We start from the raw sequence: 17920 nt of genomic DNA, 5'->3' as shown, positions 1-17920 counted from the left end.
GCTGGTTTTAATGTTTTTCATGAGTCTTCTTCCAGTCTTGTGTGAGAGTACCTGCTAGGGTAGTCGCTTGTGCGGTCGGTTCTACTGGCATATCCCAGGCCTGCATTTTCTTTACACCGTTATCAGGGGTGTTTATCACCGTTGCGCCGCCATCTTTCAGGATCACCAGCTTAGTGGGGAAGCCCCATCTGTACCGGACACCGTGTGATCTCAGCGTGGCAGTAACCGGGGCGAATTAGTTTCGCTTTTTTAGCGTGGCGGTCGACAAATCAGCAAAGATCTTGACGGTAGGATAATCGGTGGGCGGCTTAGCCCTCATTCTACTACTGCAGAGGATATGTTCCTTTATATGGAAATAGTGGGCGCGAAGTAGTATCTCTTGGCACCGTTTGGGGAAGGTGCCGGGGTTTTGGGATGCGATGTACCCTGTCGACCAGCAGCATATCCGTGGGTATCTCCGGTGCGTGTGCATGCAGCAAGTTTCTCACGTATGCTGGTAAGTCATCATTGGTAACATCCTCTGGGACTCCTCTCAGGCGTAGATTGTTCCGGCGGGAACGATCTTCCAAGTCCGCCAGCTTGTCTTCCAATTTATTTATTTCTGTTGCCATGCGCTCCACTGTCGTAGCCAGGTCGTTATGAGCTGTAGCGAATTCATCACATTTATCCTCCATGTGTGATGTCCGTTTGCCCAGCTCTTGTATTTCTTTGCGCATGGAGTCGGCTGTATGCTGCCATGTGGTGATGAGTTTGCATGTGGTGATGAGTTTGGTGATGAGTTTGCTCCAGGGCCGCGTTGAGATCAGCTTTTGTTATTTGTGATGTGTTAGATTGATTTTCCAGTTCGCTATTTAGCATGCCGTCGTCCGATTCTGGGTCCACGGGCGCTTTTGAGGCCTGCGCCGACATGGATGCAGATGTTTGTTTTTGGCCGAAAAAATTGAGCTTGTCCGGTTTTGACGAGCTCCTCTTGCTTTTGTGGTGAGACATCGCTAGATTATAGTGGTAGATGGCGTTTTAGTTGTGAGGATTGCTTCAGATTAGGTGTCCCAGTGCCGGAGCAAAGGTTTCATGCGACCATCTTGCTCCGTGGTTAGCCACGCCCCCCTTTTTTGTTACTTTCAACAGGAATGTTCATTATTACTTCACTCAGCCAGTAGGGGAAACTGTAAATATCTGATTAGTTTTTGCTACTTGCTCGTCTAACATATGTATAATTTGTTTTTTAAATAGCATAACAGATAATAAAATAATGACATAAATACACTGTTGTCAAATAAAACAGATAAATAAGTGAAATACACATCAAAATTATTGTTTCCTATATAAATGAGATAAAGTATGTACAGAAGTTAAAATAAGTTATAACATGGTACCAGACAAAAAGTCTTTCTTATGTTACTACTGAAGTGATACTAGAAATGACATTTCCAGACTCTTATTCCTGCATATACATTGTGTAAAATTAATAAATATTTGAACAGACTTTTAATCCTTTATGTAAAAATATGTATATATGCAATCAAATTGAAAAAAAAAATATTTAGATGCAGACACAAATGGGGTAAAGATGGGGTGTGGAAAAAGTAGGAGAAAACACCAGGGAGAGGGATTAAGAATGTCAGACCAGAGGAGAAGGAAGGCAAAAGTGGGGGACATAAGGGAGATTGTAACACAGTGGGTGAATGAATGAGATAAATGTGCTACTTATTCTTTTATGCGGTATAGGAACATATGCTTGCTATAAATTTAAAAAAAAAATACTGTATTTCCTGTGATGGATGAATTCTAACATCAGCTGAGCATTTACTTTTTCTTTAAAATAAATGCTTAAAATTATATTTAATTTTTTTTAAAAATAAATTTCAGGTTGAAATACTGCACATGTATTTTTTTCTTAGCTACACTATACATCATTTTCAAGGTATTTGAAATCCATTTGGAATTCGACTTATTTTATTCAGGATCAGCATGTGAAAATTAACATCACACACATGGATGGATTTTACAGAGACTGCCACTTTTCGCTCCATGATTTCTTAAGACTTAGAGTAATGCTAACTAAAGATCTAAAATTAATTTGCTGTTGTGAAAAGATGTTCAAATTTAATCTGTAGGATATCGAAAGTTTTATCATTAAAAAGTGTCTAGAAGAGAAATTGCACAAATACATTATGTATTCTGTTTGTTGTTTTAAAAAAAGTAAGAGATTTAAAACAGAATGGAACATAGATATATATCTAAAAAAATAATAATTTTATTATTGAGTTTATAAAGCATAAAATACCTGGAAGTGCATATTGATAGGTTAAATTATATATTTAAAAGAAAAAGGGATAACTATTGAATCTTACGTAAATACAACAAAAATTATTCTACCAATTACTCCATACTAGTACAGATATTAGTATGTCAGCAGGTAGTATGTTTAGCTTTATTTAGTTTTCAAATATATATATTTTTTGGCAGCAAAGCGTGGTGGAGTGGAGACAACATGTTCGGACCACTTCCACACACAATGTACTACCATTGTTCCATAGAAGTCAGCAGACCAGGAGAGGAAAAAGCACAGAAAAGCTTGTAGTGTGAGCTTGGATATGCAGAGCGAGCTAGGACGAGGCACAAACCTGGTTAAGTCTTGGAGTGAAACAAAACTGGTGAAGAATAGAGACAGACACAAATCTAATAGAGACAGTATTGTATTTTGGCATTGGCAGTAAAATGCCTTCATAAGCACATCCTTTTACCACATACAATATGGGTAAAAAACAAAACAAAAACAAAACTTTGCCAGCTTCACTAGAACATTTAGCTACATAAGGAGGCTCTTGAAGACATGTATTCTTCTGTAATAAGTTATATAGGAAATATAGTAATTTAGTTATGGTGGATTGTTTTAGGCATAGATTTATAAAAGTAGTCAGTGTTCGGGAGCCCTAATCAAAATTAGGTTATGATTAAGTGAGATATTTGAGTATGCATAAACTGTTCCAGTGGTGTGGGTGCCCTCATCAGGATAAAGTCCCATATTATAGACATCATAAAGTTTAGAATTAGTTTTGAAATTGTTAAAATCATGAAAGAGGGAGATACTTGACTTGTGTTGCCTGAATAAGGAGGTATAAAAGATTGCATATAAAAGGGAGGTGTGAGAGGATAGGTTTACTTTCTCCCTAAATTCTCTCCAGATTGAAAGAGTAGGTGAGATAGTGGAATGAGTGCTATGTAGAAGTGTGTTTAAGGGGGCTGATTGCAATGGTAATGTATACACTGGGACTCTGAGAAAGTATTATTCCAGGTAAGTCCATTGCGTTAGTGTGTTCTTGTTAGACTATAAACTGCTAATTAAAAAGGGTTCATATATTTGGCAGGGCAGCACCTCCTTGAGATTCGCACCTGGTGAAGAGAGTGTAGGGCACTCTTGAGGTTCTAAGAAATGCATTGTGTAAGTGGTATATAGTTATCCATGTAGAGACTACTAGAATTAGTGGAAAAAAGGATTCTCAAATATTTGATTGTGGATATTGCCTACATGAAGGTTTTCTTTAATCATGAGACTTGTGTCTTTTGGATATTTTAATAAAAAATGTTGCTATTTTCTAGGTTGATTTTGAAGTTGGAAATTACACATGTAGTGGGCGTGGAATAGAGGTAACTTATTCATTGTAACCAATTGGGGCAAAGGCCCAATGCTTTCAAAGTTTCAAAGAGCAGGGATCAATCTACCATGTCAAATGCCTTCCCTACATCTACTGTTAACAGCATCATGGTTGCTTTAGAATGATGTGCCTGATGAATAATAATAATAGTTTTTGTGGTGTTATCTTTTGCTTCCGTAAAAGGGACGAAACCAAATTGGTAAGGGTGCACTAGCCTCAGCAATAATGGTCTGAGATGGAGATCTATCATTTTTGTAAAAAGCCTTGAGTCAACATTTATAAGTGAAATGGGTCTAAAGCTGTCACAAGGCATGTTTTTTTCCCTCTTTAAGGAATAATGAAATATTGGCTTCTAGATGAGACCCAGGAGCCAGGAGTAATACTTGGATGTAGTCATTATTTTGATTAACTGTGGAATAAAGGTTTTATAGTATGGAGCAGTGAAACTGCAAAGTGTATGACATGGGACAGTGCCTCCTCTGAGAAAGGGGTGTCTAGACTGCCGAGGTGGGAATGGTAGATGCTAAGTATTTTTGGAGATACACTATAGGCTCTCCTTAAGGCGATATAAAGACTGATAATAATCTTGAAGGGCAGCTGCTACAGCCGTATTGCAATGGTATAGTTTCTCTTGGAATCTCTAATTTTAGGTACATAGCTAGCAAAATGTGTATGCCAAATGTTGTTTTATAGAAGTTTACCGCTGCAATTCCATTGTAAGAATAAGGTTTGTTTTGACTAAAAAATGTCTCTTTCAGCCTTGCGTTTTAGTAATTGTTTCAGTTCTGTTCTACTGCATAGCAGTTCCTTGTATGTTGGATCAGATAAAGAGGTTTTGCGTAAGGATTCAAAGTGTGTTATCTTTGTGAGTAAGTATTCCATTCGAGCTAGCCTTTGTTACTTTTGTTAAGAATCCAGTTTGATTAATTCTCTCAAGATCACTGTTTTATGTGCTTCCCATTAAGTAATTGGGGAAGCATCGGGAGTATCATTTTGTAAAAAGAAGGAAGTTATTGGTAAGGAAGATGTACATACTTTTATGGTAACCGGTGCATGATCTGACCAAGTTATTTGGCCGATTTGAGCTGAGTGTATGCATTCTATGAGTTTGTGTGGGGTGAGCAACATGTCTATTACGGTATATACTTTTACTGAGTTTGAGTAGAAGGTGCAATCCTTCCTTGAACGATGAAGAATCTGCCAACAATTTATTAATTGATAATATGTGAGCAAGGAAAGAGAGCCATTAAATATAGTAAATAATGGACAACATAAACATTAGTAAAAGATATGAAATAATGAAACAAAAGGTTATAAAATAATTTTTGACGAATTCAGAGGAGATGTGTGATTGACCATATTGGTCTTAGATGAGTCAGAGAAAGTAATCAGCACTCTTTAGGGACAGCTGAGGATCGAGCCCAGTGAGGGTCGAGGCCGATAGCCATGGCCTTCATATGCATGGTGTATTTTGCCATCTTTACTTTTTATATTTTGTTAAAATGTTGTGTTTCCCATTTAGTTAATTTCTAAAAATAAAAATATGTTTGCATATCCCAACTGATTTCAATTATATAATTTAAATATAAAAAGCGCTAATTGAGTGGCTCTATAGGCAAAAACGGGGTATAAGGGAAAATTACTCTCAAGTAGCAGTCCTAAATATACCTCGTGCAAATGTATACTCCTAATACACAATTATATAAATGCAGCTGCACACCTGTGAGTACCCAAACCCACACCAATAAACAAACAAAAATACTTATGAAGGTGGAGCGCAACGTTAAATCCACATCCCCTTAGGGTCGTTTAAGTGGTCTCAGCTCAGATGAGTATATGGAAAAAATATAAAGTGCATATAATAGTGAAGCACAGTTTCAATCAGTTACACAAATTTATTTATAATACTCTAGACATCCAACACTCCTAACGCTGTAGAAATAGATAAAAATCTAATTCAGATAAAGTGCATAAGTCAGACAATACATACATGCATATAAAATAATAAACAATTTAGATGATAGGCCTCTTACGAGATAAAAGAAAGTGAGTGTCTGCAGACTCAGCTGCTACTCACAAACGCTTGTGCATTAGCCTGTGCCCAGGTATGTTGTTAAATCAGCTGCCGGTCTCTCCTCTGTCCTCCACGGATATTGTCGGGGAAGACGGACCTCTGAAAAAGTCTGGGCAACAGATGGGGTTCTTCGAGCTTCCCGGGTGCTCCGCCCCCTTTGCGTCAATACGTTGGTACGTAACGAACGTGCGTGGCGTGCGTCACTGCGTCGTCTACGCGTTTCGCCGAAGCTTCCTCAGGACGTAAAGCAGTGATGCCGTCTTGTTTGAATAGTCTAGTATTTAAAGCAGTCCGCTCATATCTTATTGGACCACTTGTAGTGATCTCTATTAAACAGGTGTGCAACAAGTGTGCTGTCCTTATTTAACCCTATGGTTACCTGCACTTAAAACACTGTCTATTGTGCATACTACACAGATATTGAAATACAATTAAAACATATTTAAAACAAACAGTACAGTACTCTTAGTGTAGCAATTTGATCTCTAATGTGCAAAAGGAGAAAATAAATAAGAAGAGATAATATGGATTAGACAATTTCATATTAATATTTCAGATGTTATTACACCAGACTTTAACTTTATGTGCATAAGGTGTTCCTTGCCCCACTAACGTGCACACATTTAAAGTGACCATTCCCCATTTTCTTAAAGGGCTACATTCTAAATCCTCTAAGAATTAATAGTAAAAATACTTAAAAATTATAAAAAGTGGTTATAAAAAGTGGCACAACTCAAAATCATTATTTAGGCCAAATGGAATGAGGGTGTTGAGTTCGAAAATCCATCTCATTTCCAATTGGCCCAACTTCCTAATGCGATCTTCACCTCTCCAGTTAAAAAGTGCTTTTTGGATTCCAACAAATGACAGGCCAGACGGATCACTATTATGATGTTCTTTAAAATGTAGGGACACCTGGTGTAATGCAAAACCCCTCCGTATGTTGTAAATATGTTCTCCTACTCTTGTGTGCAATTGGCGTGTCGTTCGTCCTATGTATCTTAATCCACAGGGACAAACGAGCATGTAAATCACATTGCTCGTGTGACAGGTTATACAGTCCTTTATCTTATAGGTTCTAGTAGGAGAAGTAAAGTGGTCCTTAAAGGTTCTATGGGAACTTGTAGCTCTACAAGCATTACATGTCCCACAGTTGTAGAAACCCTTCTTTAGTCCTGCAAATTTTTCTAGTGACCCTGAGGTTTTATTGGTGCCTTTATCATGCTTGAACGTCAGAATGTTCTTAACGTTTGGAACTCCTCTATGCACGATTTTTGGTTGAGCTGGTAAAAGACTATGCAGTATCGGGTCTTTCAACAAAAGGTGCCAGTTATTTTTAATAATGTTTCTCAGCCTGTCATTGTGTCTCCCTGCAAATTGACATATAAAAGGAACATCTTCCTTTGTTTCTTTATTGTTTTTAACGTTTTTAACTCTGTTATAGTCTAAGAGAGACTTCCTATCTATCTGTTTAACCTCTTCTAATGTCCTATTCAGATCTCTTTCCTCGTACCCTCTGGCTCTAAAGTCCTCTATTATCTTTTGACCCTGATCCAAGAAAGTCCCACTGTCCGTACAATTTCTTCTGATACGGATCAGTTGACTTTTAGGTACATTTTTAAGCCAGGGGCTATAGTGACAGCTAGACAGCTCTATATAGCTGTTTACATCGACAGCCTTAAAAAACGTACTCGTTTTGATCTTTTCATCTTCCATAAAAATCGAGAGGTCAAGAAAGTCTACTTTCGATTTGCTATAGTTGAAGACCAGGGATACTCCCCAGTCATTTGCGTTGACCTCTTCAATAAATAATTCTAAAAGTTCTATGTCTCCCTTCCATATAAAAAACAGGTCGTCTATATAGCGTTTGTAGAGCACCAGGTTCTCCCCCCAGCCTCCGCTCATGTCCACAAATTCGTTTTCCCATGCTGCCATGAACAGATTAGCATAGCTGGGGGCGAACCTGGTGCCCATAGCCGTACCACACAGCTGTAGATAAAAATTGTCCATATACCAAAAATAATTATTGTGCAAAATTAGCTCAATCGCCTCCAAGACAAAAACTGTCTGCTCTTTTGGGTATTCGGAATGATATTGCATAAAAAATTCCACTGCTTTCAAGCCCAAATCATGTCTAATAATGGTATACAGGGAGGAGACATCCGCCGTAACCAGAACATAATCTTTTTGCCATTTAACATTTTCCAGGATTTGTAACAAATTAGTCGTGTCTTTCAGATATGAGGGGCGCTCCTGTACTATTGGCTGTAAAATTTTGTCTACATACTGGGATACCTTACTCGATATCGAATCAATGCCCGATATTATGGGTCTGCCAGGGGGTTTGTCTGCATTTTTATGTACCTTCGGTAGAAAGTAAAAGATGGGTGTTTTTGGGTTTAAAATCTCCAAGTACTTTTTCTCATCTTTATTTAAAACTCCTGTTCGTACACCTTTGTCTATTAATCGACTAAACTTAACCTTAATATCTTTTAGGGGATTAGTCGACAGTGTTTTATAGGTACTGCTGTCACCCAATAATCTCTGGGCTTCCTCTTTATAATATGAACTGCTCATAATAACAATCCCCCCCCCCCTTATCCGCAGGTTTCACTACGATATCAGGGTCCTCTCTTAAATCTTTCAGGGCTTTTACTTCCAATGTTGTCAGATTTTGTTCAAATTTCCTCAAGGGTTTAATCTTATTGGCTTCTTGTTGAACCAACTGTTCGAAGGTTATCATTTCCCCTGACATTTGCCATTTAGGAAAAAATGAGGATCTATCTTTTAGGTCTGTGTGGATAATATCATTTCTCGTACCTAGTATATTCTCAGTGGGATTCTGTTCAATTTCTTTTTCTTTAAAAAAAATGTTTTTTTAAACATAATTTTCTATTGAACTTTTGTAGATCAATAAAAAATTCAAAAGCATTAAAATCTTTAGTGGGTGCATATTTAAGACCTTTATTCAGTAGGGTAATATGATCTTTGGTTAAAACCTTACTGGATAAGTTAAAAATACCTATGGGTTCAATGTTCTCGTACGTTTTTCTCTTTCTCTGGATTCTCCACCCTCCCCTGTTCCCTCTGTTGGTCGTCTTCTCTTTGATTGAATTGAAAAAGGGGAGTGGTTCTGAAGTCTGTCTCTCTCTAAAAAAGGGACCTCTCTATTGTTCACATTCAAAGATTCAAAACGATTATGTGAATTAAAATTTCTCTGATTGTCTGGTTGGGATTGTCTTCTATATGTCCTTTTAAAAGTTTTTTTAGGGAACTGCCATTCATTATTCCCATGTTCATCCCTATTGTCATATTGTCGTTTCTCATGGAAATTTCTATCATGCTCTCTCCAATTATTTTCGAAGTTTCTATTCTTCCTAGGTCCATAGCGGTTTCCTTGCTGGTTTCTCTTAAATCTCGAATTGTTTTGATTGTCTTTCCTCGCGTATGCTGTTTTATTGGCATAGTCATTTAAGTCTCTATGATACTTCCTCTGTTTTGTGTTGACAACGTCATATTCTAGTTTTTCTAACTTCACACTGATTCTCTCTGAGTTTTCCAAAAATTCTTTTTCTAGTCTAAACTTTTCACATTCCTCTCGAATCTGTGAGATTTGTTTATCCAATTCTCTCAGTGTTAATTGGCGTCGTTTGATGATGAAGGTCATTGTCTGGGTGGAGAGGCTGTCCATAAGGGTAAACCATTCCCCCATAAACACTTGATCCTCTCTATCAAACGAAGGCAATTTGTTGTATCTTAGCCCTCTTGGCACAATTTTTTCCTTAATGTATTTTTCGAAGGTTGCTACCTCCCATTTGATTTTTAGCTCTTTTGCCAGGAGCGATTCTAATTGATTGCTAAGTGTCTTTATGTTTGTAGAGAGTCCATCTAATTGTGTCGTCACTGATCTACTCTTTTCCATGGTAAACCGGTTATCTATGTCTGAGCAAAGATTTAATCTTCTATGAAATACTTCCATTGTTAATTTTTAAAAAGCTGCTCTTATAATTAGGTAAATAATCGAAACAATAAAATAATTTAAATATAAAAAGCGCTAATTGAGTGGCTCTATAGGCAAAAACGGGGTATAAGGGAAAATTACTCTCAAGTAGCAGTCCTAAATATACCTCGTGCAAATGTATACTCCTAATACACAATTATATAAATGCAGCTGCACACCTGTGAGTACCCAAACCCACACCAATAAACAAACAAAAATACTTATGAAGGTGGAGCGCAACGTTAAATCCACATCCCCTTAGGGTCCTTTAAGTGGTCTCAGCTCAGATGAGTATATGGAAAAAATGGAAAAAATATAAAGTGCATATAATAGTGAAGCACAGTTTCAATCAGTTACACAAATTTATTTATAATACTCTAGACATCCAACACTCCTAACGCTGTAGAAATAGATAAAAATCTAATTCAGATAAAGTGCATAAGTCAGACAATACATACATGCATATAAAATAATAAACAATTTAGATGATAGGCCTCTTACGAGATAAAAGAAAGTGAGTGTCTGCAGACTCAGCTGCTACTCACAAATGCTTGTGCATTAGCCTGTGCCCAGGTATGTTGTTAAATCAGCTGCCGGTCTCTCCTCTGTCCTCCACGGATATTGTCGGGGAAGACGGACCTCTGAAAAAGTCTGGGCAACAGATGGGGTTCTTCGAGCTTCCCGGGTGCTCCGCCCCCTTTGCGTCAATACGTTGGTACGTAACGAACGTGCGTGGCGTGCGTCACTGCGTCGTCTACGCGTTTCGCCGAAGCTTCCTCAGGACGTAAAGCAGTGATGCCGTCTTGTTTGAATAGTCTAGTATTTAAAGCAGTCCGCTCATATCTTATTGGACCACTTGTAGTGATCTCTATTAAACAGGTGTGCAACAAGTGTGCTGTCCTTATTTAACCCTATGGTTACCTGCACTTAAAACACTGTCTATTGTGCATACTACACAGATATTGAAATACAATTAAAACATATTTAAAACAAACAGTACAGTACTCTTAGTGTAGCAATTTGATCTCTAATGTGCAAAAGGAGAAAATAAATAAGAAGAGATAATATGGATTAGACAATTTCATATTAATATTTCAGATGTTATTACACCAGACTTTAACTTTATGTGCATAAGGTGTTCCTTGCCCCACTAACGTGCACACATTTAAAGTGACCATTCCCCATTTTCTTAAAGGGCTACATTCTAAATCCTCTAAGAATTAATAGTAAAAATACTTAAAAATTATAAAAAGTGGTTATAAAAAGTGGCACAACTCAAAATCATTATTTAGGCCAAATGGAATGAGGGTGTTGAGTTCGAAAATCCATCTCATTTCCAATTGGCCCAACTTCCTAATGCGATCTTCACCTCTCCAGTTAAAAAGTGCTTTTTGGATTCCAACAAATGACAGGCCAGACGGATCACTATTATGATGTTCTTTAAAATGTAGGGACACCTGGTGTAATGCAAAACCCCTCCGTATGTTGTAAATATGTTCTCCTACTCTTGTGTGCAATTGGCGTGTCGTTCGTCCTATGTATCTTAATCCACAGGGACAAACGAGCATGTAAATCACATTGCTCGTGTGACAGGTTATACAGTCCTTTATCTTATAGGTTCTAGTAGGAGAAGTAAAGTGGTCCTTAAAGGTTCTATGGGAACTTGTAGCTCTACAAGCATTACATGTCCCACAGTTGTAGAAACCCTTCTTTAGTCCTGCAAATTTTTCTAGTGACCCTGAGGTTTTATTGGTGCCTTTATCATGCTTGAACGTCAGAATGTTCTTAACGTTTGGAACTCCTCTATGCACGATTTTTGGTTGAGCTGGTAAAAGACTATGCAGTATCGGGTCTTTCAACAAAAGGTGCCAGTTATTTTTAATAATGTTTCTCAGCCTGTCATTGTGTCTCCCTGCAAATTGACATATAAAAGGAACATCTTCCTTTGTTTCTTTATTGTTTTTAACGTTTTTAACTCTGTTATAGTCTAAGAGAGACTTCCTATCTATCTGTTTAACCTCTTCTAATGTCCTATTCAGATCTCTTTCCTCGTACCCTCTGGCTCTAAAGTCCTCTATTATCTTTTGACCCTGATCCAAGAAAGTCCCACTGTCCGTACAATTTCTTCTGATACGGATCAGTTGACTTTTAGGTACATTTTTAAGCCAGGGGCTATAGTGACAGCTAGACAGCTCTATATAGCTGTTTACATCGACAGCCTTAAAAAACGTACTCGTTTTGATCTTTTCATCTTCCATAAAAATCGAGAGGTCAAGAAAGTCTACTTTCGATTTGCTATAGTTGAAGACCAGGGATACTCCCCAGTCATTTGCGTTGACCTCTTCAATAAATAATTCTAAAAGTTCTATGTCTCCCTTCCATATAAAAAACAGGTTGTCTATATAGCGTTTGTAGAGCACCAGGTTCTCCCCCCAGCCTCCGCTCATGTCCACAAATTCGTTTTCCCATGCTGCCATGAACAGATTAGCATAGCTGGGGGCGAACCTGGTGTTTATTATTTTATATGCATGTATGTATTGTCTGACTTATGCACTTTATCTGAATTAGATTTTTATCTATTTCTACAGCGTTAGGAGTGTTGGATGTCTAGAGTATTATAAATAAATTTGTGTAACTGATTGAAACTGTGCTTCACTATTATATGCACTTTATATTTTTTCCATATACTCATCTGAGCTGAGACCACTTAAAGGACCCTAAGGGGATGTGGATTTAACGTTGCGCTCCACCTTCATAAGTATTTTTGTTTGTTTATTGGTGTGGGTTTGGGTACTCACAGGTGTGCAGCTGCATTTATATAATTGTGTATTAGGAGTATACATTTGCACGAGGTATATTTAGGACTGCTACTTGAGAGTAATTTTCCCTTATACCCCGTTTTTGCCTATAGAGCCACTCAATTAGCGCTTTTTATATTTAAATTATTTTATTGTTTCGATTATTTACCTAATTATAAGAGCAGCTTTTTAAAAATTAACAATGGAAGTATTTCATAGAAGATTAAATCTTTGCTCAGACATAGATAACCGGTTTACCATGGAAAAGAGTAGATCAGTGACGACACAATTAGATGGACTCTCTACAAACATAAAGACACTTAGCAATCAATTAGAATCGCTCCTGGCAAAAGAGCTAAAAATCAAATGGGAGGTAGCAACCTTCGAAAAATACATTAAGGAAAAAATTGTGCCAAGAGGGCTAAGATACAACAAATTGCCTTCGTTTGATAGAGAGGATCAAGTGTTTATGGGGGAATGGTTTACCCTTATGGACAGCCTCTCCACCCAGACAATGACCTTCATCATCAAACGACGCCAATTAACACTGAGAGAATTGGATAAACAAATCTCACAGATTCGAGAGGAATGTGAAAAGTTTAGACTAGAAAAAGAATTTTTGGAAAACTCAGAGAGAATCAGTGTGAAGTTAGAAAAACTAGAATATGACGTTGTCAACACAAAACAGAGGAAGTATCATAGAGACTTAAATGACTATGCCAATAAAACAGCATACGCGAGGAAAGACAATCAAAACAATTCGAGATTTAAGAGAAACCAGCAAGGAAACCGCTATGGACCTAGGAAGAATAGAAACTTCGAAAATAATTGGAGAGAGCATGATAGAAATTTCCATGAGAAACGACAATATGACAATAGGGATGAACATGGGAATAATGAATGGCAGTTCCCTAAAAAAACTTTTAAAAGGACATATAGAAGACAATCCCAACCAGACAATCAGAGAAATTTTAATTCACATAATCGTTTTGAATCTTTGAATGTGAACAATAGAGAGGTCCCTTTTTTAGAGAGAGACAGACTTCAGAACCACTCCCCTTTTTCAATTCAATCAAAGAGAAGACGACCAACAGAGGGAACAGGGGAGGGTGGAGAATCCAGAGAAAGAGAAAAACGTACGAGAACATTGAACCCATAGGTATTTTTAACTTATCCAGTAAGGTTTTAACCAAAGATCATATTACCCTACTGAATAAAGGTCTTAAATATGCACCCACTAAAGATTTTAATGCTTTTGAATTTTTTATTGATCTACAAAAGTTCAATAGAAAATTATGTTTAAAAAAACATTTTTTTAAAGAAAAAGAAATTGAACAGAATCCCACTGAGAATATACTAGGTACGAGAAATGATATTATCCACACAGACCTCAAAGATAGATCCTCATTTTTTCCTAAATGGCAAATGTCAGGGGAAATGATAACCTTCGAACAGTTGGTTCAACAAGAAGCCAATAAGATTAAACCCTTGAGGAAATTTGAACAAAATCTGACAACATTGGAAGTAAAAGCCCTGAAAGATTTAAGAGAGGACCCTGATATCGTAGTGAAACCTGCGGATAAGGGGGGGGATTGTTATTATGAGCAGTTCATATTATAAAGAGGAAGCCCAGAGATTATTGGGTGACAGCAGTACCTATAAAACACTGTCGACTAATCCCCTAAAAGATATTAAGGTTAAGTTTAGTCGATTAATAGACAAAGGTGTACGAACAGGAGTTTTAAATAAAGATGAGAAAAAGTACTTGGAGATTTTAAACCCAAAAACACCCATCTTTTACTTTCTACCGAAGGTACATAAAAATGCAGACAAACCCCCTGGCAGACCCATAATATCGGGCATTGATTCGATATCGAGTAAGGTATCCCAGTATGTAGACAAAATTTTACAGCCAATAGTACAGGAGCGCCCCTCATATCTGAAAGACACGACTAATTTGTTACAAATCCTGGAAAATGTTAAATGGCAAAAAGATTATGTTCTGGTTACGGCGGATGTCTCCTCCCTGTATACCATTATTAGACATGATTTGGGCTTGAAAGCAGTGGAATTTTTTATGCAATATCATTCCGAATACCCAAAAGAGCAGACAGTTTTTGTCTTGGAGGCGATTGAGCTAATTTTGCACAATAATTATTTTTGGTATATGGACAATTTTTATCTACAGCTGTGTGGTACGGCTATGGGCACCAGGTTCGCCCCCAGCTATGCTAATCTGTTCATGGCAGCATGGGAAAACGAATTTGTGGACATGAGCGGAGGCTGGGGGGAGAACCTGGTGCTCTACAAACGCTATATAGACGACCTGTTTTTTATATGGAAGGGAGACATAGAACTTTTAGAATTATTTATTGAAGAGGTCAACGCAAATGACTGGGGAGTATCCCTGGTCTTCAACTATAGCAAATCGAAAGTAGACTTTCTTGACCTCTCGATTTTTATGGAAGATGAAAAGATCAAAACGAGTACGTTTTTTAAGGCTGTCGATGTAAACAGCTATATAGAGCTGTCTAGCTGTCACTATAGCCCCTGGCTTAAAAATGTACCTAAAAGTCAACTGATCCGTATCAGAAGAAATTGTACGGACAGTGGGACTTTCTTGGATCAGGGTCAAAAGATAATAGAGGACTTTAGAGCCAGAGGGTACGAGGAAAGAGATCTGAATAGGACATTAGAAGAGGTTAAACAGATAGATAGGAAGTCTCTCTTAGACTATAACAGAGTTAAAAACGTTAAAAACAATAAAGAAACAAAGGAAGATGTTCCTTTTATATGTCAATTTGCAGGGAGACACAATGACAGGCTGAGAAACATTATTAAAAATAACTGGCACCTTTTGTTGAAAGACCCGATACTGCATAGTCTTTTACCAGCTCAACCAAAAATCGTGCATAGAGGAGTTCCAAACGTTAAGAACATTCTGACGTTCAAGCATGATAAAGGCACCAATAAAACCTCAGGGTCACTAGAAAAATTTGCAGGACTAAAGAAGGGTTTCTACAACTGTGGGACATGTAATGCTTGTAGAGCTACAAGTTCCCATAGAACCTTTAAGGACCACTTTACTTCTCCTACTAGAACCTATAAGATAAAGGACTGTATAACCTGTCACACGAGCAATGTGATTTACATGCTCGTTTGTCCCTGTGGATTAAGATACATAGGACGAACGACACGCCAATTGCACACAAGAGTAGGAGAACATATTTACAACATACGGAGGGGTTTTGCATTACACCAGGTGTCCCTACATTTTAAAGAACATCATAATAGTGATCCGTCTGGCCTGTCATTTGTTGGAATCCAAAAAGCACTTTTTAACTGGAGAGGTGAAGATCGCATTAGGAAGTTGGGCCAATTGGAAATGAGATGGATTTTCGAACTCAACACCCTCATTCCATTTGGCCTAAATAATGATTTTGAGTTGTGCCACTTTTTATAACCACTTTTTATAATTTTTAAGTATTTTTACTATTAATTCTTAGAGGATTTAGAATGTAGCCCTTTAAGAAAATGGGGAATGGTCACTTTAAATGTGTGCACGTTAGTGGGGCAAGGAACACCTTATGCACATAAAGTTAAAGTCTGGTGTAATAACATCTGAAATATTAATATGAAATTGTCTAATCCATATTATCTCTTCTTATTTATTTTCTCCTTTTGCACATTAGAGATCAAATTGCTACACTAAGAGTACTGTACTGTTTGTTTTAAATATGTTTTAATTGTATTTCAATATCTGTGTAGTATGCACAATAGACAGTGTTTTAAGTGCAGGTAACCATAGGGTTAAATAAGGACAGCACACTTGTTGCACACCTGTTTAATAGAGATCACTACAAGTGGTCCAATAAGATATGAGCGGACTGCTTTAAATACTAGACTATTCAAACAAGACGGCATCACTGCTTTACGTCCTGAGGAAGCTTCGGCGAAACGCGTAGACGACGCAGTGACGCACGCCACGCACGTTCGTTACGTACCAACGTATTGACGCAAAGGGGGCGGAGCACCCGGGAAGCTCGAAGAACCCCATCTGTTGCCCAGACTTTTTCAGAGGTCCGTCTTCCCCGACAATATCCGTGGAGGACAGAGGAGAGACCGGCAGCTGATTTAACAACATACCTGGGCACAGGCTAATGCACAAGCGTTTGTGAGTAGCAGCTGAGTCTGCAGACACTCACTTTCTTTTATCTCGTAAGAGGCCTATCATCTAAATTGTTTATTATTTTATATGCATGTATGTATTGTCTGACTTATGCACTTTATCTGAATTAGATTTTTATCTATTTCTACAGCGTTAGGAGTGTTGGATGTCTAGAGTATTATAAATAAATTTGTGTAACTGATTGAAACTGTGCTTCACTATTATATGCACTTTATATTTTTTCCATATACTCATCTGAGCTGAGACCACTTAAAGGACCCTAAGGGGATGTGGATTTAACGTTGCGCTCCACCTTCATAAGTATTTTTGATTTCAATTATAATTATTCTACATTAAAAAAAAGAAATCTCCATTGTCAAATCACCACAATTCACTGTTTGGTGAAAAAAAAATACCTTAATAGCAGAAATATAGGACTTAGAGCATAAATCCCTAGTCAAAGACAGTAGAACTTTTAATTGGTTAGTTAATGTTTTTCTTTCTGCTAACATGATAAATCTAGGATGCAAGAACAGTTATCTCTGTTCCTGAATCCATAATGAATGTTTTTAATAGGTGACCTTTTCTAACACTCAGTCTTTTTCAGCATTATTTATATAGTACAGCTCTGTGTGTTGTCTTTAGTTAAATCCACACACTCTATTATACTATTAGGTACTAATGTTGCAAAATGCTTTCAATGGCAAGCACAGCTATTATTTGTGCTGTAAAATGTACAAATTGTCATTTTACTAAACATGTATAAAGGATTAGGCTTTTTTTGTCTTTGTTAGCAAAATCTTTCTAAACCACTGAATGCTTATACATTTCTTTCAAAGACTTACCAGTACGAAGCATCTTTTTGTTTTCATTTTTTTTTCTAAAGTAAATCTAAGTAACATAATTATTGAAAGCAGACAATCCAAGCCAATAGGTCTGGACCAAATTACTTTGGTGATATAATAACGTGCTATTTTTTTTTCAGTATAATTAACATGACAGCATTTTTCCATTTTGCTTTTTCCTGTGTATTTTATGTTCAGCTTTTTAAGTTGTGCTACATTGCATACCTCCTAAAAGGTGTGGAATGGGACAGGATACGTGGGCCTAAAGGGGCTTCATGTCATATCCCTGCAGTACATCTCACATGTAGCGCTCATGTTGAACTGCAACAAAATAGGTGGCAGAAGGAACAAGAAAAAGATCCTGGGACTGTTGTGG

This window comes from Pelobates fuscus, chromosome 6 (assembly GCF_036172605.1).
Source record: "Pelobates fuscus isolate aPelFus1 chromosome 6, aPelFus1.pri, whole genome shotgun sequence".
Lineage (NCBI taxonomy): Eukaryota > Metazoa > Chordata > Amphibia > Anura > Pelobatidae > Pelobates > Pelobates fuscus.
This window is presented reverse-complemented; position numbering follows the sequence as displayed.